We start from the raw sequence: 23,684 nt of genomic DNA, 5'->3' as shown, positions 1-23,684 counted from the left end.
TGTGTGTGTGTGTGTGTATGTGTGTGTGTGTGTGTGTGTGTGTGTGTACACTCTGGCAGTGACAAGGCACACATCCGTTGACACAGAGTCCGCTGCGCTAGCCTGGAATGCTTTGGTCGTGTGTCAGCATTGTTTTGAATGGACTCTGCTGTCACTTTGTTATTCAGTTATTTCTGCCAGCTCATGTGTGTGTGTGTGTGTGTGTGTGTGTGTGTGTGTGTGTGTGTGTGTGTGGTGGATCTGTGTGTGTGGGAGGGAGAGGAATATATGTGTGTGTGTGTGTGTGTGTGTGTGTGTGTGTGTGTGTGTGTGTGTGAGAGAAAGGTGCCTCTGAATGTGACAACAAGCATTCCGCCGGGCGAGTTTAAATGGTGATGTCACCCTCCCTCATAGAGGCCTCACCATAGAAATGGACTCCAATTGACTTGAATGGGAATGTCTCTTCACTGCTCAGTTGAGAGACCACAAGCATGCTCATTTATTAAACAGAAATATGATTACTGGGGATTTTACTCACAATTAAACAATAACTTTCGGAATTTCTGTTAAAATCTTGTATAGTAGTTAAAAACGTCTCCATGTGCAGGACAATTAAATGGTTTTAGTTAATTTGATTGAGTATTACTGTTGAAGGGGGCGATAGTATTGTGTACGTGGACTGGTGTCTCTGTGTCTTAACTCTTCCCTTGCCCTCTCTTGTTCTCCTCCCCTCTTCCTATAATCCTTTCTTTCCAGCCTGAGTTATGAACATTGGTTGGTGAGTTGTGTAAAAAGAACAATGCCAGGGGGTTTAATTCATCACTAGTTATCGCAGTGGGGAAGGAAGTGTGTCGGGGAGTCCGGTTCACTGTGACAACCCTGCTAGCCAGCTAGCGCCTGGGGATTCACTACTGCACACTGCCACCTTTGCATGGGTCCTCCAATTCCATACACATACAGTATCATACAAATGTGGATATTCTATATCGAACAACGGTGAGTGTAGTGATACATATAATGAACCTGGAATCATAAGGACCTAATATGTGTTAAGATCTGTATGTAGATATGCACAAACATGTGCACGGATGCACACACACTCACACACACCCGGGGTTTGTTGCCTCCCTCAAGACGTCATTTGACTAATTTGGGTCGGCTGCCTGGCTGCTTAGTAGCTGGAAGAGCATTCACGGGCACCTTGCCCTGGTTCACTATACTCTGCCTCGCCTGCTCTCTGAATAACCTGCTGGAGGTTCTCTGGGGTACAATAAAACAAAAATATAGAGAACTCCCGCACACACGATTGTACCTAAACTTCTTGTCAAAGTTTCGGTCAGAAACGTTTCTCAGAACTTCGGTGACAAAGCACACAGGAGTGCATTGTTCTGTGTGCTTGTATGTCTGCCTTGATTGTAGCTTTTCAAGCGTTTTCAAGCATGGCATTTTAGACTAAACCCCCTGAATAAATGCGGACTGAATAAATATTCACTCGACCGTATGACACCATCTCAGTGTTGTTCGAGCCTTTGCTCTGATAGGCTGTGACGATGGACTTCCTTGTGATTCATAGCCAGCCTGCTTTGAAAAAATATCTTGCCAACGATTTCTTAATGTGAATCGGAACTCATTAAATACTTCTACATGTTGCCACGGCAATTAGTCATCTTGAGCAACGGAGTAGAGCATATCTTGAAGATAAATAAAGAAACAGTGCAAAGACATTTTAATCTTCCTAGAAGGTGATCAAAGCAGAATCAGGCCTACTAAACCATTTAGTGTAGAGGAGTGGGTGTCTCTGTAGAGGATCAATGGTGGATGCTAATGCTAATACTATAGAGCTGCTATTCTGCTCACGAAAAGGCTTTCTTTTCATTGTTCATTGGTTATTTAACATGATTCTAATGATAGCTGGCCCCGCTGTGCTTAGTGAAACATGAAGCGTAGGCAGCAACAGGCTTTAGGAAATTTAGTGAAAAAAGTAATTGTAATTGCTAACGGTTTTAGCATTAGCTGCTATACTGTAATTAACCTGACAGATACATCATAGGGAGAAGGGTGATTGGTTGAAAGAGGTTTAAATTGGTTGTTGCTTGACTGACTGTGCAGCTTGTTTGACGTCTTCTTACCTTTCATACTCTAATGCACACTTACGCATGCACACACGCACGCACACATACGCATGCACACACGCACGCACACATACGCGCACACACACACACACACACACACACACACACACACACACACACACACACACACACACACACACACACACACACACACACACACACACACACACACACACACACACCAATAGTGGTGTCCAGTAGTGTTGGCTAACATGCTGTTTCACTGAGATTATGTTGCTCTCTGAGTAAGTGTGATTTCTATGCGAGTACAGAGCACCGCTATTCACAGTAGGGCTTCATTCTGTGAAAAGCAACACATCCTGGGGAGAGTCCACAGCATAAACATTGAGGAGAAGAGTGGAGATGTCTATTTTGTTCTTTTGTGCACCTGTGTACACATTTATAAGTAATAGCATCTGCCATCCCTCTATAGGTGTATATTAAGCAATAAGACACGAGGGGGTGTGGTATATGGCCAATATACTACGGCTAAGAGCTATTCTTAAGGACGATGCAACGTGGAGTGCCTGGATACAGCCGTTAGCTGGCCATATACCACAAACCCCAGAGGAGCCTTAATGCTATTATAAACTGGTTATCAACATAATTAAAACAGTAAAAATACATTTACTAATGATATACGGTCTGATATACCACGACTTTCAGCCAATAAGTATTCAGGGCTTGAACTACCCAGTTTATAATAAACTGTATATACTCAATGAAATACATAGTAAGTACATATCTTATACGCTGGCGCTCATCATTATCTTGAAATATATTTTAACACATTCCAGACAAGGATGCATCCCCATCAAAAAAGTCATATGGAATGAGGCTTTTAAATCCTGCCTCTTTCAAAACATCAGATTTTTCTCCACCGCTCTGGAATCCTCTTCAATTGCAAAAGCAATTTTTGAAATGTCTTTTGTCAGGGCTGTTTTAAATGTCAGCAGTATTTCCTATTGAGGGGACTGTGTTTGCATCGAATGAGTTAGAGACACACATTAACGGGCAACAGTGATGTCTAGAATGTATTTTTAAAACATTATTACAACCGTAAACTCAGATTCTCTAATGTACTTTAAAACTTCTCTGAGCTAGGTGGGACGTGACCGTGCGAAATACAAAACAGCAAAAATATCATAATTTCAATTTCTCAAACATACGACTATTTTACACCATTTTAAAGATACACTTCTCCTTAATGTAACCACATTGACCAATTTCAAAAAGGCTTTACAGCGAAAGCAAAACATTAGATTATGTTAGGAGAGTACATAGACAAAAATAACCACAAAGCCATTTTCCAAGCAAGGAGATATGTCACAAAAACCCAAAACACAGCTAAATGAAGCACTAACCTTTGACGATCTTCATCAGATGACACCCCTAGGACATCATGTTACACAATACATGTATGTTTTGTTTGATAAAGTTCATATTTATATCCAAAAACAGCATTTTACATTGGCGCATTATGTTCAGAAAATGAGCACATCAATTTACAAAAATACTCATCATAAACATTGACAAAATACATAGCAATTATTTTAAGAATTATAGATACAGTACTCCTTGATGCAACCGCTGTGTCAGATTTTAAAATAGCTTTTCGCGAAAGCACTTTTTTCAATATTCTGAGTACATAGCTCAGCCATCAAAGCAAGCTATACAGACACCCGCCAAGTTCTGGGGTCACCTAAACTCAGAATTAGTATTATAAATATTCTCTTACCTTTGCTGATCTTCGTCAGAATGCACTCCCAGGACTGCTACTTCCACAAGAAATGTTCTTGTTTTTGTTTGAAATAATCCATATTTATGTCCAAATACCTCCGTTTTGTTCGTGCGTTCAGGTCACTATCCAAAGGCATAATGCGCAAGCGTAATTCGAGACACGAAAAGTCAAAATGTTCCATTACCGTTAGTAGAAGCATGTCAAACGTTGTTTACAATCAATCTTTATGGTATTTTTTATGTAAAAATGCGATAATATTCCAACCGGACAATAGCGTATTCATTCCAGAAGAAAAAGAAGGAGGGGCGCGCTATCGGGCTCGTGCATCACCAAGTCTTTTGTCCATAGGCAGTCCACTCATTGACTGAGCTCCTATTCTCTGCCCGGTTACAGGAGAATGATGAAAAAACTTTCTGAAGGCTTTTGACAGCCAATGGAAGCCTTAGGAAGTGCAACGTGACCCCACAGACACTGTAGTTTCGATAGGGATTCAAAAGAAGAACTACAATTCTCAGATCCCCCACTTCCTGGTTGGATTTTTCTCAGTTTTAGAAACTTCAGAGTGTTTTCTATCCAAATCTACTAATAATATGCATATTCTCGTTTCTGGGCCAGAGTAGTAACCAGTTTAATTTGGGCACGTTTTTCATCCGGCCATGAAAATACTGCCACCTACACCTTGACAGGTTAAATGGTGTGATTTTACTCGTACAGTACAGTTACTTAATATGCTACGCTTTTGTAACTGTACAGTTCAAATCCGTATCCATGTATTTTACACTGGTAAATTATAGACATGTAGGCAAAATCAGGAAACATGTTATTTTTACACATTTCTATGACCTCATCATTAGTTGATCTTTAATGTTTAACTGGCGCTGTGAAAACAGGTGCTCGTCAGTTCAGCACTGTAGTACCCACAGCATTTTCCACATAGGTATTGACTGCAGTAGAGAGAATGAGGCCGGGATGAACTGGAACCAGTAATCGGCCAAGGCATTTCGAACACACTGGCTCATTCCTTCCCTTGAGGCCCCAACACCGGCCCATTTTTGTTCTAGAGGCCACCATTATTAGCCAAACAATAATACTTTCTTGCAAAACCCCCAATTTAGACCGGCCCACTGGACAAAAATTTGGCCAGTCTATCTGGCATTTAACTAAACTGCCCTATGGCCTTTGGAACAAGCGTGGCTTTATCACAGTCTTATCAGAGTTGGTACAGAATGCCACAGTTGATACCAGGCACAGGTTTAGCCATGACTCCCATCTGAACTTTGAGAGTATGATAAAGCACTATATATATTTGATTATTTATTGTTAATAGTCCAGCACTGTCAATATGTAAGAGGATGTTCAATTCCACTACTCTAGGGGAGCTGTTGTCTGCTGGCAATCTATGCGCTTGATTGGCTCCAAAGTTTCCGGCGCTGCATGAAAGCAATGATGTAGCTGGCATTTGTATATTTTATTGTACTACCTACTGTATATTGAAGAAGCTCCTTCTGTTCAAAAAGCACAGACTTAAATTAGTTCCGGTATTGATGAAGTTTGGATGTTTTTGGCTAAATAGTTGCTGATGAATTTAATGACTTGTGCACAGGACATTTATATTGTCCTCTTTAGGTTTCAAGATTTTATGGCGCGTTTTATAGCCATTTACTTTAAACTGGTATAAACCAGATGGAGGCTCACAAAAAATAGCCCTCAACAGCTCTATTGAAAATGCAAGAACTGTAAATGCCTGATAGCTACTGCATTATAACTCTTGATGCTGACTGCATTATAACTGTCCTGATGTTGACCGCATTATAACTCTCCTGATGCTGACTGCATTATAACTCTCCTGATGTTGACCGCATTATAACTCTCCTGATGCTGACTGCATTTTAACTCTCCTGATGTTGACTGCATTATAACTCTCCTGATGTTGACTGCATTATAACTCTCCTGATGCTGACTGCATTATAACTGTCCTGATGCTGACCGCATTATAACTGTCCTGATGCTGACTGCATTATAACTCTCCTGATGTTGACTACATTATAACTCTCCTGATGCTGACTGCATTTTAACTCTCCTGATGTTGACTGCATTATAACTCTCCTGATGTTGACTGCATTATAACTCTCCTGATGCTGACTGCATTATAACTGTCCTGATGCTGACTGCATTATAACTGTCCTGATGCTGACTGCATTATAACTCTCCTGATGCTGACCGCATTATAACTCTCCTGATGCTGACTGCATTATAACTCTCCTGATGCTGACTACATTATAACTCTCCTGATGCTGACTACATTATAACTCTCCTGATGCTGACTGTATTAACATACAGTACATAATGAACCTAAAGAGGAAATGATTACCTATCGGAAATTGTGTTTCAATGGAATGGTCCAAAATGGTAGGATTAAAAGCATTAGAAAATATAGGTTTATTATGTTTTTCTTATTACTTGCATGAGAATCTTCATTTACGTTTTAATGTAAGCTTGTGTATGGGTGTATGTGAAGCATATGCTTGGTTATTGATTGTGTACGTTGCTCCGTGTGACACCTCCAGTAAGTCCCCGCATCCCCAATCCATGGAACACTGAGTAGAAGGACAATCACAGCGGGGCAATCACACACACACCCATGTGGGCAACACACACAGACACACACACACACACACACATACACACACACATCTGCCCACCCTTCTCTGACATGTGTTGTGGGTTTGTTACAGTGTATTCAGAGATGGTATTTGAGGGGCTTCAGTGAGTAAAGGTCCTCCAGGTCTCAGATGTTTTGAGTTGGTTATATTAAAATATTATTTACGTTAATGAGGCCCAGAGGTCTCCAGTGTGTCGATTGGCCCTCTGTCCTTCAGCTGTCGGATGTAACAGCTGATCACTGATGGCTCTCTCCTAGTCCGGGACAGATGGCCTTTGCGCAGTCCGCCTGTGCTCGGTAATCAGTGATGTTGTTGCACATATTCCGCTGCCATTAAATGCAACTGCTTAGCGAGAGCTTGTCATGCTGAACCAGAGAGGGGGGAAGAGAGGAGAGGAACGCCCTGTTCGAAAACAATTCTATGACAAGAAATGTGAGTGCAAATTCCCTCACTAAGTGAGAAGTCCCTTTATTTCCTGGAGAAAGTTGCTTGAAGGAGGATTGCACTGTTAGGCTATGCTATCACTCAACGGACCATGTTTTTCCCAACTGTATCCTCGGCTAAACCACTGGCAACAAATCATTAAAACCCTCATTCATTTGATGAAAGGATTAATTAATTGTGAAAAATTGCTCTGATTAAAATAATAAGCTTCTACATTAATTCTTAGATAGCCTCCATTTAAAGATGTTTGCTAATAGCCTAGCCAAAAGTCTTCAATTATCCTCCTAGTCTTTACTAACTTCTTGATCACCAATCTAAAAGGGCTTGAAACAGCTTTAAGAGACAAGGAAAGGGGACAAGGAAAGAGGACAGGATGTTACTTTGGGCTATATCAGGACAACACCAATTGAATGCTATTGCTTCTGCACCATAAGACTCTCCTAAAGAAGCCACTCCTAGCCAAGAATGGGCTTTACTGAAATAATGGGCTGAGATGGGAGATATAGAGAAGCGTGTGGCAGCCAACCCCCCAGTGTTTTGGGAATGATGTGAGCTGATGGTGTGTGTGTCTGCTGCAGGGCTGGGGATATTGTCACCACAGCAATTATTCAAGATGAGGTGCAGGGAGAAGATCTCCTGTGGCAGCGGGCCGATGATGAAATGGCATGTTCTTCTGTTCCCTTCTCATTTCTGGGGCAGTTGCTTAACGGATGTGATTTCTGTCTATGTCCTTCTGCTCACTGAGGTCTCTGGGTGGAACAGGACATTTGCTAGTCTGAGGGGTACAGTCTAGAGGGCATCTGTGTGTGTGTGTGTGTGTGTTTAGTGAGCAATTTTGATGACTTTGATGTCACTGTATGCTGTCTGCATGTATGGGATTTGCTATGGGATTTGTAAAAAATGTATTGTCCTTGCACAGTAAGTAAACCTTGTCTGAGCTATAATGGCCCATGGGGCAGGAGCATATCTTCTGTTTCTGTTGCGTGAGGCAGCTTGATGTACACACCCTGGACAGGTCACTAGTCCTGCACTGTCATTGGTTATAATTACATTAGAAGCAATGCAATGCTGTGCGGTAGGAGTCAGTAGTGCCACCGCTTTTTTTCCCTATAGTCACATTTCCTGGGTCATGTTCATTAGGGGCACACAACAGAAAGTGTTTGCAACAGAAAACTAACATTTGCATATTTTATTAGACAATTACAGGTATTCTCCTTGTTTCTGTTCGTTTTTTTTTATCAGTTTGGTGCCAAATGAACATGAGCTAAGAATGAAGCCAGTGTGTTTTTCCCACATTCGGTCCAGTTTATCAGGAAGTATAGTGGGGTTGAAATTATTGACACCCTTGATAAAGATGAGCAATAATGACTGTACAAAATAAAATATTGATCTATAGTTGAAGTTGGAAGTTTACATACACTTAGGTTGGAGTCATTAAACTCATTTTTCAACCACTCCACAAATTTCTTGTTAACAAACTATAGTTTTGGCAAGTCGGTTAGAACATCTGCTTTGTGAATGACACAAGTAATTTTTCCAACAATTGTTTACAGACAGATAATTTCACTTATAATTCACTGTATCACAATTCCAGTGGGTCAGAAGTTCACATACACTAAGTTGACTGTGCCATTAAATCGCTTGGAAAATTCCAGAAAATGATGTCATGGCTATAGAAGCTTCTGATAGGCTAATTGACATCATTTGAGTCAATTGGAGGTGTACCTGTGGATGCATTTCAAGGCCTACCTTCAAACTCAGTGCCTCTTTGCTTGACATCATGGGAAAATCAAAAGAAATCAGCCAAGACTTCAGAAAAACAATTGTAGACCTCCACAAGTTTGGTTCATCCTTGGGAGCAATTTCCAAATGCCTGAAGGTACCACATTCATCTGTACAAACAGTAGTACGCAAGTATAAACACCAATGGACCATGCAGCCGTCATACCGTTCAGGAAGGAGACGCATTCTGAGATAAACGTACTTTGGTGCGAAAAGTACAAATAAATCCCAGAACAACAGAAAAGGACCTTGTGAAGATGCTGGAGGAAACAGATACAAAGGTATCTATATCCACAGTAAAATGAGTCCTATATCGACATAACCTGAAAGACCGCTCAGCAAGGAAGAAGCTGTTTGGCCATAATGACCATCGTTATGTTTGGAGGAAAAGAGGGGGGGGCTTGCAAGCCGAAGAACACCATCCCAACCGTGAAACACAGGGGTGGCAGCATCATGTTGTGGGGGTGCTTTGCTGCAGGAGGGACTGGTGCACTTCACAAAATAGATGGCATCATGAGGGAGGAAAATGATGTGGATATATTGAAGCAACATCTCAAGACATCAGTCAGGAAGTCAAAGCTTGGTCGCTAATGGGTCTTCCAAATGGACAATGTCCCCAAGCATACTTCCAAAGTTGTGGCAAAATGGCTTAAGGGCAACAATGTCGAGGTATTGGAGTGGCCATCACAAAGCCCTGACCTCAATCCTATAGAAAATTTGTGGGCAGAACTGAAAAAGCGTATGCGAGCAAGGAGGCCTACAAACCTGACTCAGTTACACCAGCTCTGTCAGGAGGAATGGGCCAAAATTCACCCAACTTATTGTGGGAAGCTTATGGAAGGCTACCCGAAACGTTTGACACAAGTTAAACAATTTAAAGGCAATACTAATTGAGTGTATGTAAACCTCTGACCCACTGGGAATGTGAAGAAAGAAAGAAAAGCTGAAATAAATCATTCTCTCTACTATTATTCTGACATTTCATATTCTTAAAATAAAGTGGTGATCCTAACTGACCTAAGACAGGGAATTTTTACTAGGATTAAATGTCATGAATTGGGAAAAACTGAGTTTAAATGTATTCAGCTAAGGTGTATGTAAACTTCCGACTTCAACTGTATATTGTATGCTTCAAAAATGTGGTTATATTATTTTATACTAATACAATTGCTCAGAGAAAGAGATGTTGTTTAGAGATTTTTGCTTCGTAATATTTTTCTCTCTCAAAAAGGTAAGTGTCAAAATGATTGACACCCCTAAAGATTCTTATAAATATAGTACTCATAAAGTTTAGCATTTGCTCCCATATTCCTAGCAGTTTTATTGTAAATAAGAAATGAATGTGGATGTTACCATGACTACGGATAATCCTGAGAAAGTTACAGAGGGTCAAATATCATACCCCTAAGACATGCTAACCTCTCACCATTACCAATAACAGTGGAAGATAGAAGCTCCACAAACATAACCAGAAAGCACACACACACATGCTAGACTCAACACCATCGGAACGGTGACGTAAGGGCAACATTCCAGACAAGGCATTAGGCACAGAGAGAGGAGAGGTGGAGATTTGGAGTGAAAAAAGAGTGGGAGATGGTTTCATGAACAAGATTCACTGTCATACATATTCAAATTAAAACTGTATCGCTGTATTTTACAAATGTTTGAATTGGCTGGATAGAAAAGGAAAAATATAAAAAATTGTCTAACTGAAACAGTAAGCTGAACTATAACTGGAGCAATTTCATGTGGCGATTGCATCGTCTTGATTGCAGTGCAGTAATTCCATTCGCCTTCCTCGGCCCAAAATACCCCAACCTCTTGGGTTACACATGCACCCCCTGACTAGGATCCTAAATTAAACTCTGTCTAAGGTGCATGGCTCATGAACAAGACAGGGGTCAAGCCAAAAATGCCATTAGGGACCAGTACGTGAAATGAATGACACCATTGATAAAGATGAGCAATTATGAACGTATAAAATAAATAATTCAAATTCTGAGCTACATTGTATGCTCACAACATTTTGGGAATTACATTATTTTATACCAATACAATTTCTCAGAGAAAGAGAATTTGTTTAACAAGTAATATATATTTTTTCTGAAATAGGTAGCGGTCAAATTATTGACACCCCTAAAGATTCTTATAAATAAAATAGTCAAGTATTTGGTAGTACTGTAAATTCCGGACTATAAGCCGCAACTTTTTTCCCACGCTTTGAACCTCGCGGCTTAAACAATGACGTGGCTAATATATGGATTTTTCCCGCTTTCAATTTTTTTTTCTCCAAAAAAACACATTCTGTGACGTGCTCAGTTTTTTGGCGGCATGAAGCATTCATTAGACCAATGAAATTGCCGAACGGGATAAGGTCAAACAACTTTTTCGTTTACTGTTTAGATTAAATCGAGCGCTCTCAAACGTCCCATCATTCTGATTACGGTAGTCATTTTGTCACCCTCATCATGGAAAAGACACGGAGAAATGCATATGATGCAGCTTTCAAGTTGAAGGCGATTGATCTGGCTGTTGGAAAAGGAAATAGAGCTGCTGCACGGGAGCTTGGTCTTAATGAGTCGATGATAAGACGTTGGAAACAGCAGCGTGAGGAATTGACTCAGTGCAAAAAGACAACTAAAGCTTACTGCAAATTTTTTATTTTTTGTTACAAGCCGTGTTTCGTTAAAGCCTATTTATTTTTGTTACAAGCCGTGTTTCGTTAAAGCCTATTTATTTTTGTTACAAGCCGTGTTTCGTTAAAGCCTGCGTAAAGTTCATTTGTTTCAATGTACCGGTAGGCACCTGCGGCTTATAGACACGTGCGGCTTAATTATGTTCAAAATAAAAAATTTTTTTTAATTCAGTGGGCTTATATTCAGGTGCGCTTAATAGTCCGGAAATTATGGTTTTTGGTCCCATATTCCTAGCACACAATGACTACATCAAGCTTGTGACAAACTTGTTGGATGCTTTTCCAGTTGGTTTTGGTTGTGTTTCAGATATATTTTTTGCCCAATAGAAATGAATAGTAAATAATGTATTGTGTTTCTTTTATTGTAAATAAGAACAGAATATATTACATTTACATTTACATTTTAGTCATTTAGCAGACGCTCTTATCCAGAGCAACTTACAGTTATGAATGCATACATTTCATTAAAAAAAATTCCCGTACTGTTTTTTTCCCCGTACTGTGGATGCTACCATGATTATGGATAATCCTGAATGAATCGTGAATAATGATGAATGAGAACGTTACAGAGGGTCCAAGATCATACCCCAAAGAAATTCTAAACTCTCACCTTTACCAATAACAGGGGAGGACAGCATGTCTTTCTGTTTTTGTTTGTGGAGCTTCTACATTCTAATTCTGTTCCTCAGTAGATACTGTAGGCTTCAGCAGTGAGATAATGGATGTGTAGACAATAGAAAAGCGAGATTCTGAGGGTGTTTGTCTGATCAGGTAAGAAGACTGGGCGGAGTGGTGTTCTGTTATACCAATGTGGATGGGTTTATGTCAGTTACCACACACATACATAGATATCCTATTGCTCTTTCTGCTGTACCAAATATGCACACTTCCTCCATGTGTTGCGTTTAAAACGTCCGCTCCGGCTGTGAATGTGTGTGTGGATCACGGTTGCCTATCCATCAGTGACATGGGCAGGCTGGTGGGCCAGCTGGCGGCGGGTGGCACAGAGATGCAGATTGGGCAGGGCTGGGTGGCAGCAGGGCACTGCAATCAGGTGCCACGGCAGCCCGCTGGCACAGACTGGCCCTGCTCAGAGCCATGTGACAGGGTAAGATGGGTGGGATGGGCACGGGGCAGCACAAGAGGAGGAGAGGGAGGCCTCAAAGCGGTGGGCATGAGCCCGACCCTCTGAAGCAGCAGACAAATTGGATAATGCCTCCAGCAGCTTGGATGGGCGTGTGGGATGACATATTGTATGAAGAGGATGGGTTGAGAAGAGGGAGAGCGGGAGAGGGCAGAGGGGGTGGCGAGGGGGGACATGGGGGGAGAGGGGGAGGGTAGAGAGAAGATGTGTGTGTATTATCAAAGCTCCGGTGTCACACTGACAGAGACGGGAGTCATACACACACAAACACACACGGATGCAGATACACACATCCAAATATATTACATACAGTACACCCACATGTACACATTGATACACACACAAACATGACTGCTCTCATCTCAGCCAATGTAGAGCTGTGCTACCATCTGTGGGGTGGTATGCCCTGTAGTAAGAAGTGTCTATCTCCAACCAGACATGACAGACAGAATATAGAACACAGGAAATTATGTAAAAACAATCAACAACAAAAAAGGTCTAGCTCTTCTTTGACAATTTAATAATATACCTCATCTACACTGAACCAAAATATAAACACAACATGTAATGTTGGTCCCATGTTTCATGAGCTGAAATAAAAGATCCCAGAAATGTTTCAGAAAAAAAAGCTCTAAACTTTTGTGCACAAATTTGTTTACATCCCTGTTAGTGAGCATTTCTCCTTTGCCAAGATAATCCACCAACCTGACAGGTGTGGCATATCAAGAAGCTGATCTCCTTAATCTAACCACGTTTTACGATTTCAAAAAGGTTTTACGGCGAAAGCATAAATTTAGAGTATGTTAGGACAGTACATTTACAAGAGTTGTGTGTAATGTTTTGTCAAGTCAAAGACAGGGTCACCAAAACCATAAAACCAGCTAAAATGATGCACTAACCTTTTACAATCTCCATCAGATGACACTCCTAGGACATTATGTTAGACAATGCATGCATTTTTAGTTCTATCAAGTTCATATTTATATCCAAAAACAGCGTTTTACTATGGCATTGATGTTGAGGAAATCGTTTCCCTCCAATAACCGGCAGTCAAGTCAGCGTCACAAATTAAATAATTAAAATTAGAAAACATTGGTAAAATATTATATTGTCATTTAAAGAATTATAGATTTACATCTCTTGAACTCAATCAACTTGCCAGATTTAAAAATAACCTTACTGGGAAATCACACTTTGCAATAATCTGAGCACTGCGCCCAGAAAAATACGCGTTGCGATACAGACTAGACGTCATGTTGGGGAGATCTAAAATCGAAAATACTATGTAAATAATCCATTACCTTTGATTCTCTTCATCAGATGTCACTTCCAGGTATCACAGGTCCATAACGAATGTAGTTTTGTTCAAAAAAGCTCATCATTTATGTCCAAAAATCTCCGTCTCGTTAGCACATGATGTAAGCCAGCCGGACTTCTCGTCACGAACGAGGGGAAAAAATATATTTCCGTTCGTTCAAACATGTCAAACGTTGTATAGCATAAATCATTAGGGCCTTTTTAACCAGAACATGAATAATATTCAAGGTGGACGAATGCATACTCTTTTATAACGTATTGGAACGAGGGTACCCAACATGAAGTAGCGCCAGGTGTCTAATGGGACATCATCGTTCCATGGCTCTTGTTCGGTCAGATCTCCCTCCAGAAGACTCAAAACACTTTGTAAAGGCTGGTGACATCTAGTGGAAGCAATAGGAAGTGCCAAAATATTCCTAAGCCCCTGTGTTTTTCAATGGGATAGGTTTAAAGTCAATACAACACATCAGGTATCCACTTCCTGTCAGAAAATGTCTCAGGGTTTTGCCTGCCAAATGAGTTCTGTTATACTCACAGACACCATTCAAACAGTTTTGGAAACTTTAGAGTGTTTTCTATCCATATATAATAAGTATATGCATATTCTAGTTACTGGGTAGGATTAGTAACCAGATTAAATCGGGTACATTTTTTTTATCCAGACGTGCAAATGCTGCCCCCTAGACCCAACAGGTTAAGAACGTGTCTTCTCATCATCTTTCATGCTATTGATTGGGAGATAAACAATGCTGCACAGACAAGGCCCCATGTAGGAACAAGCCTAGACTTACACTACCACAGCCGTACCATTCTACTTTAGCCTTTGTATAATATTAATTTGTAGTATTTTTTGTAAGAAGATGTATGGTATTTTGATTGTGATGTATAGTATGATCTTTGTGTGTATGCATCTTTAATTGGATTGATTATTTGACAGCATTTAACTATTTAAAGTGGGGTTATACACAATTTGACAAGGTTTAGCTGACAGAGAAGTACGTTACTCTGGGGTCGATGCATCTATGGGGAAACCAACAGACGTCTGTTGAGCCCACTAGACCCCAAGCCATGTGACCTTTCACCCCTGGAGTCAGTTCCTGGACCTTGCCATTGGAAACTGCTGAATTTGTCACCACCATGCTTGTTTAAATACCCTTAGACTATGATAGCCTAGAACAAATTACACATCAATATGGAGTCATTAATACAGAGGCTCCCAACATCTGTTTTCGATGACCCACATTAAGATTTGGGTTTCCCTGTGAAGACCAAAAACATTGTTGGTTCTTAGGAACAACTCAAACAAACTAAGCAGAATAACTCAAATGATCCCTCAACTGAACAGTAAGAGATGCAACATGTGTTTCCCACTCTATAAGCCAGCATAATGTGATTTGCAGGCCTGATGTGGCCTGTAAACAACACTTTGTTAAGGTATAACTAGGCCCTCAAAAAAAAGGCCTTATGATAATGTAATGTATTGTCATAAAGAGACTTGTGGAACCATTCATAGCGTGTCCTAGGAAGAACCCTTCAAAGATAAAAGGGTTATCGGTAGAACCCCTCATAGAGAATTCTAGAAAGAACCTTTAGTTGATAAAAGGCATCTTGGTAGAACCCTTGTAGAGGGTTATAGGAAGAACCCTTCATAGAGGGTTCTAACTAGAACTATTTACAGGGGGGTTCTATGAAGAACTGCAAAGGGTTCTACCAAGCACCAAAAAGGGTCCCCCTATGGGGACAAACCGAAGAACCCTATGTGGTTCTACTTAGAACCCAAATGTACTTGTTGTAGATCTGCTGCATGTTATACTAGATCAGCTGTCACCCGAGAGGAGGTAACTACAATTCTTATGAGTGGAAAGGCTTCGACTTCTCCAAAACAAGAAAAGTTCAGTCAGAGTTTAAAGGGAACAGTACAGTAAGGGAGACGGGCCAGTGTCAGTCACTCTCAATCACTCTGCCTTTTTTCTAACAGATAAGATAAGAGAGGTTTTGACAGCCTGCCTGTTATTAGAGATGTCGAGTTATAAATCCAAACAAGACCTGGGTGTGGAAGTTGGAACAAGTGTGCTTTGAAGGCTGGAATATGCACAACAGTTTGGTACATCACCTAAGTGTTCTGCTGAGGTGAGGAGGGAAAATATAACAAAGAGTAGAACAAGTAGAATATAAGAGTAGAAGTGCACATAATGAGGAGACATCAATTCAGCTCTTGCTATATATATAGAACTATACCATAATATTACAAGGTTATAGAGGACCTGGAGGCTTGAGGAGTCAGTGCGCACACACACACACACAATGTTCTTCTTTTCTTGTGGCGACCTAAAATGTATTTCCATTCAAAATCCTAAGCCTTACCCTTACCATAACCCTAACCTTAACCCTGGCCCTAACCTTAACCTGTAACCCATGTCCCCACGAGGGAGAATTTTCCTTTTTTTACTATCCTTGTGGGGACTTTTGGGGATTTGAGGTCCCCACAAGGGTAGAAGAACTAACCAGCACGCACCCACACCCACACACACACACACACACACACACACACACACACACACACACACACACACACACACACACACACACACACACACACACACACACAGCAGAGAGAAGGCCATAGGTAATTTACTGGGCTTGATGGTGCACTGCAACACCCATTAGTAAACAGCTGGGAGAAGGAATCATCCTCCCCTGTTAATTGATGTTGCTGGCTGTGGGTGAAATTGATTCCTGTTGCAACGCCATAAAGGACAATGCCATGTTTTCCACTTACCGAATCCACAGAGTTATTCTGGGGAGTACTATAGGCTGATTAAATGGATTATTAAACCTTCATGTACGCATGCATGTTTGTATTAGTGTCCACATCAAATCAGATTTTATTGGTCACATACACGTGTTTAGCATGTGTTTGTATTTGTGCGTGCACAAATGCACTTGCTTAGGCTATGTAGATCTCTACAGCAATAGACTCTTCTTATAACGAGATTCAAATCCTCAAGATCGGCCAACACAATCTCTGGCTTTAGCTTCACGATCCATAATCATCCCTCTCATGCAACTCTTACACTGATGCCGGTGCAGCGTTCAATGACAGACAGACCTCTCTTCTTTCAACCCTGTAATACTACATAATTCCTCAGCTTGTAATTCAATCAATTTCTCTTTGCAAATGGGGTCTGGATAGACAGCCTCAGTGCTCCTCAGAGAGACAGGCAAGCAAGCTGAAGATGAACAAAGTCTCTCTCTTCACAGAGAATCCATCTCTGTCATGAGTAATAGGAAAACCAAAGCAGTGGCTGTCTTTGCCATGTTGGTTTATATTTAAGCAATAAGGCCAGAGGAGGTGTGGTAAATTGGCCAATATACCACGCTTAAAGTGGAACTGACAGCATTTTAACTACTTTGCAGTTTATTCTACAAAACCTACTTTATAAGAGGCTTTTAAAATAGGATCTATTGGACTCAAAATTCCATGCCGTAGAGTAAAGCATTGTTGGTATAATAGATGGATGCATTTCAATGCATGATTAATAGAATTCAACAATACATTTCTTGGTAGTCAAATAAAATAAAATAACATGTATTTATAAAGCCCTTTTTACATCAGCAGATGTCACAAAGTGCTACACAGAAACCCTGCGTAAAACCCCAAACAGCAAGCAATGCAGATAAGCACAGTAGTCCAACAAATATTGCTATCAGGTTGTAAATCACAGCTGGTCTGTATTGTTTCAGTTTCAATGACTCAATATTTTGGACAAAAACTGACAAATGTAATAAAGGCTGGAAATGTCAATACAATCAAACTAGCAAGGACAATGATCACAAGTCAGTCATAACGTGGCTAGCAAGCTGCTTGGAGGATGTTGTCATTGGACTAGTGGGTGAGTGGCCGACTTTATCCCCCCAATATAATTTTTCTGTGGCTACAGCTAGAGATGCAGGAAATGTGAATCATTTGGCTAGCTAGCTATGCTGAACTTGAACGACTGAACTTGAACGACTGTTATCTCTTAGTTGTCAATCAAATGTATTCGACATCGATCAAATGGGTGGGCAGGCAGGCAAATTCCCATTCAGTTGTCAAACATGGGTTGGGACAAGCATGCATTGGCAGGCAAGCTGCAGAAGGACGAGCAGGCTACTATTCCCCATTGTTTATCAGTGCAATTTTGACTGCCAACTAACTTACAAGCTGAAAAAGTTTGAGAGGGTTTATCTATTGTTCCCTCGTTAGATTTGAGCTTATCTTGCTCTGGCTAACATTAGTTGTTGATCATGTTGCTGTTGATGTGCATAGGCAACTGAGGGGGAGAGAGCCAACATGTTCATGGTTGTTTGATCAATAGGACTGTAAAGTTACCAAATGTACGAGGACTCCCGTGGTATTTACATATTTGCAGAAATCCATTCAGGTGTACTTTGTGGCTTTTGGTGAATACTTTTTGGTGATCTAAAGTCACACTGTTGCTACTGCCTGTAAACAAACAGTGCAGTACAAAGTGAATGATGGCAGGCCCGTGTAAATAGCCGAATTTGTGGCATATTAGGTTTTATTTACTGCAGTATATATTAATTGTCCAAATGCATTAAATATTAAATATTTCTATAACATTTTCACAAATGCCTTACTCTGCAGTACGCCATTCCCAAACATTCAATGAATGTATGCAACTGTGAAAATAACCACATCTAAGTTTTCGCTTGTCATAAAATGTAAAAAAAAGGCTTCATAGTCTTCCTGGGGGAGTATATGAACAGATTTGAATAAGATTTCATGTTGCTAAAACGCTGTGAGTTCCACTTTAAAGGCTATTCTTACGCACAACGCAATTAGGAGTGCCTGGATACAGCCCTTAGCATTGTTACTATATATTGGCCATACACCACAAACCCCCAAGGTGCCTTATTGCTATTATAAACCGGTTACCAACATATACAGTCCCATTAGAAAGTATTCATTCATACCCCTTGACTTTTTCCAATTATTTATGTTTAATAGTCTGACTCTAAAATGAATTAAATTGAGAATTTGCTTAAGAAGTTACATAATAAGTTGCATGAACTCACTCTGTGTGCAATAATAGTGTTTAATATCCTTTTTGAATGACTACCTAATCTCTTTTCCCCTCTTTTCCCCTAATCTCTTTTCCCCACACACAGATAATTGTAAGGTCCCTCAGTCGAGCAATGAATTTCAAACACAGATTAAACCATGATAGACCAGTAATTGGTAGATTGGTTAAAAAAAAGCAGACATTGAATATCCCCTTTGAGCATGGTGAAGTTATTAATTACACTTTGAATGGTGTATCAATACATCCAGTCACTACAAAGATACAGGCGTCCTTCCTAACTCAGTTGCCGGAGAGGAAGGAAACCGCTCAGAGATTTCACCTTGAGGCCAATGGTGACTTTCAAACAGTTACAGGGTTTAATGACTGTGATAAGTGAAAACTGTGGATGGATCAACAACATTGTAGTTACTCCACAATACTAACCTAATTGACAGAGTGAAAAGAAGGAAGCCTGTACAGATGAAAAATATTTAAAAACATGCATCCTCTTTGCAACAAGGCACTAAAGTAAAACTGCAAAAAATGTGGCAAAGCAATTCACTTTTTGTCCTGAATATTTGTCCTGTGTTATGTTTGGGGCAAATCCAATACACCTGTCACGTCCTGACCAGTAAAGAGGTTATTTGTTATTGTAGTTTGGTCAGGACGTGGAAGTGGGTGTTTGTTTAATGTGTTTCGGGGTTTGTTGGGCAATGTTCTATGTTAGTCTATTTCTATGTCTGTGTCTAGTTTATCTATTTCTATGCTTAGTTTATTGGTTTGACCTTCAATTGGAGGCAGCTGTTTCTCGTTGCCTCTAATTGAAGGTCCTATTTAGTAGGGGTGTTTTTTCATGGGTTTTTGTGGGTAGTTATTCCATGTGTAGCTGTGTGCCTTACAGGACTGTTTCTCGTTGTTGTTTTTTGTTTAAGTGTTTATTTTGGTTTTCTTCTTAATAAAGAAGATGAGTATTCACATCCCCGCTGCATTTTGGTCCAATTCCTACGACGAACGTGACAGAACTACCCACCACCAACGGACCAAGCAGCGGAGGAAGGAGCAACAGAGGTATCTGGAATCATGGACATGGGAGGAGATTTTGGACGGGGCAGGACCATGGCACCAGGCTGGGGAATACCGACGCCCTAAGGAGGAGCTGGAAGCAGCCAAGGCAGAGCGGCGCCGTTACGAGGCATTATACGCGCCAATTGGCAAACCTGAGAGGCACCCCCAATAAATAAAAAATTGGGGGGGGGGGGCACACGGGGAGTATGGCTAGGTCAGACAATAGATCTGAGCCAACTCCCCGTGCTTATTATGGGAAGCAGCGGATCAGAAGAGCGCCGGTCTATGCGGAAGTGCACACGATCTCGCACATGCGCACGCACAGTCCAGTGCGAGTGATTACAGCCCCTCGCAATTGCCGTACTAGAGTGGTCATACAGCCAGGTAGGAGTATGCCTGCGCAGTACATCTGGCCACCAGTACGTCTCCTAAGCCCAGGCTACACTACGCCTGCTCTACGCACGGCAGCCATCCGGCTTCTGCACAGCTCAGTTCGCCCTCTGCGAGCACTCTGCCCATGCAGGGCTACTGTTACCACCCAGCCAGGATGGGTTGTGCAGGCTGTGCACTCTAGATCCCCAGTGCTTGTTCATGGCCCGGTGTATCCAGTTCCTGCTCCTCACACTAGCCCTGAGGTGTGTGTCTCTAGTCTGGCGCCTCCAAAGCCAGCACCACGCACCAGGCCTCCAGTGCGTCAGCCTAGTCCAGTACGTCCTGTTCCTGCTCCTCGCACTAGCCTCTCCAGTCTGGTACCTCCGGTACCAGTCCCACGCACTAGGCCTCCAATGGGTCAGCCCAGTCCAGTTCGTCCTGCTCCTGCTCCTCGCACTGACCTTGAGGTGCGTGTTACCAGTCTGGTGCCTCCAAAGCCAGCCCCACGCACTAGGCCTGTAGTGTGCCTGTCCAGTCCAGAGCTTCCGGAAACAGTTCCCAGCCCAGAGCTTCCGGAGACAGTTCCCCGTCCAGAGCTTCCGGCGACAGTTCCCCGTCCAGAGCTTCCGGCGACAGTTCCCCATCTACAGCTTCCGGCGACAGTTCCCCGTCCAGTGCTTCCGGTGACGTCCTATAGTCCGGAGCCTGCAAAGACAGCCCACAGTCCGGAACCGACAGAGACGGTCCACAGTCTGGAACCGACAGAGACGGCCCACAGTCCGGAACCGACAGAGACGGCCCACAGTCCAGAACCGACAGAGACGGCCCACAGTCCGGAACCGACAGAGACGTCCCACTGTCCGGAACCGACAGAGACGTCCCACTGTCCGGAACCGACAGAGACGTCCCACAGTCCGGAACCGACAGAGACGTCCCACAGTCCGGAACCGACAGAGACGGCCCACAGTCCGGAACCGTCAGAGACGGCCCACAGTCCGAAACCTGCAGAGACGGCCCACAGTCCAGAACCTGCAGAGTTGCCCTACAGTCCGGAACCGGCGCCGCCAGAGTTGCCCTACAGTCTGGAACCGGCGGCGCCAGAGTCGCCCTACAGTCTGGAACCGGCGCAGCCAGAGTCGCCCTACAGTCCGGAACCGGCGCAGCCAGAGTCGCCCTACAGTCCGGAACCGGCGCAGCCAGAGTCGCCCTACAGTCCGGAACCGGCGCAGCCAGAGTCGCCCTACAGTCCGGAACCGGCGCAGCCAGAGAGTCACCCTACAGTCCGGAACCGCAGCAGCCAGAGTCGCCCTCCAGTCCGGAGCTCCCAGAGTCGCCCTCCAGCCCGAGGTCTCCAGCGACGCGCATCAGCCCGAGGTCTCCAGCGACGCGCATCAGCCCGAGGTCTCCAGCGACGCGCATCAGCCCAAGGTCTCCAGCGACGCGCATCAGCCCGAGGTCTCCAGCGACGCGCATCAGCCCGAGGTCTCCAGCGACGTGCATCAGCCCGAGGTCTCCAGTGACGCGCCTTAGCCCTGAGCCTTCAGCGGGGGTGGACAGGTTAGGTTGGGGACTAAGGCCAGAGCCTGAGCCACCTCCATAGTAGGATGATGGGGGGGGGTGTAGCACAAGAACCATCGGTGACGGTTGCCACCCTCCCTTCCCTCCCTTTAGTTTGGGATTATCTTTGTTTTGGGGTTTATTTTTTTATTTTTATTTTTGTTTGAGGTGCATCCGGGGTCTGCACCTTTGGGAGGGTACTGTCACATCCTGACCAGTAAAGAGGTTATTTGTTATTGTAGTTTGGTCAGGACATGGCAGGGGGTGTTTGTTTAATGTGTTTCGGGGTTTGTTGGGCAGTGTTCTATGTTAGTCTATTTCTATGTCTGTGTCTAGTTTATCTATTTCTATGCTTAGTTTATTGGTTTGACCTTCAATTGGAGGCAGCTGTTTCTCGTTGCCTCTAATTGAAGGTCCTATTTAGTAGGGGTGTTTTTGTGGGTATTTATTCCATGTGTAGCTGTGTGCCTTACAGGACTGTTTCTCGTCGTTGTTTTTTGTTTAAGTGTTTTGTTTCGTTTTCTTCTCATTAAATAAAAGAAGATGAGCATACACATTCCCGCTGCGCCTTGGTCCCATCCTTACGACGAACGTGACAACAACAGATTACTGAGTACCACGCTCCATTATTTTCAAGCATAGTGGTGGCTTGTAATCGTTATGAACTGGGGAATTGTTTAGGATAAAAAATAAACGGAATGGAGCTAAGCACAGGCAAAATCCTAGAGGTAAACCTGGTTCAGGTTGCTTTCCACCAGACACTGGGAGATTAATTCACCTTTCAGCAGGACAATAACCGAAAACAAAAGTGCAAATCTACACTGGAGTTGCTTACCAAGAAGAAAGCTAATGTTTTTAAGTTGCTGAGTTACAGTTCTGACTTACATCTACTTGAAAATGTATGGCAAGACCTGGAAAAGTTTGTTTAGCAATGATCAACAACCAATTTCACAGAGCTTGAAGAATAAAAAAATAAAATAATGGGCAAATGTTGCACAATCCAGATGTGGAAAGCTCTTAGAGACTTATCCAGAAAGACTCACAGCTGTAATTGCTGCCATAGGTGATTCTAACATGTATTGACTCAGGGGGGTAAATATTTACCATATCTTATGTTTTATTTTTCATATTTTTTTTAATGTTGGAATTTTTCTTACACTTTGACATTACAGAGTATTTTGTGTAGATCGTTGACCCAAAAAGTATATAATTTAATCATTTTTAATCCCACTTTGTAAAAGAACACCATTTTGAAAAAATCAAGGGGTGTGAATACCTTCTTAACGCACAGTAAACAAGTTGTTTTGCATCAAACCCATGGTATATTGTCTGATATAGACACGCCTGGAATTCTGTTTCAGCCAATAAACATCCAGGACCCAAACTACCCATTTATAATAGACTCTAGCCCTGATATTGCTATTGGATTAGTGAGCTCGAGAGCTAGGGACAATAAGGTTCTATCTGCATTTTTGTCCAAATTTAGTTATTGACATAGCCTTTTTCTGTTCAATGTTCTCTACCTATATAGTATTCTAAATAGCCCAATTCATATTGGTAAGTTCAAAAGAATACAAGATCAATATTACTGACACCATTCAAACCAATGAGGGTTCGGAACTTTAAAGCCAATTATCTCAGAATCATTACATTTATGTTTACGTCATTTAGCAGACGCTCTTATCCAGAGCGACACAAATTGGTGCATTCACCTTATGATATGC

General features: G+C 42.1%; 1 protein-coding gene across 3 annotated transcripts in view; it reads left to right on the top strand.

Moving 5' to 3' along the window:
- LOC106572161 (kazrin) overlaps positions 1–23,684 on the top strand; it is a 235,850-nt gene that overhangs the window by 1,509 nt on the left and 210,657 nt on the right. The window lies entirely within an intron of this gene.

Source organism: Salmo salar, chromosome ssa15, assembly GCF_905237065.1.
Source record: "Salmo salar chromosome ssa15, Ssal_v3.1, whole genome shotgun sequence".
Taxonomy (NCBI): Eukaryota; Metazoa; Chordata; class Actinopteri; order Salmoniformes; family Salmonidae; genus Salmo; species Salmo salar.
Note: the sequence above shows the minus strand (reverse complement) of the source record. Positions and strands in the feature narration are given on the sequence as shown.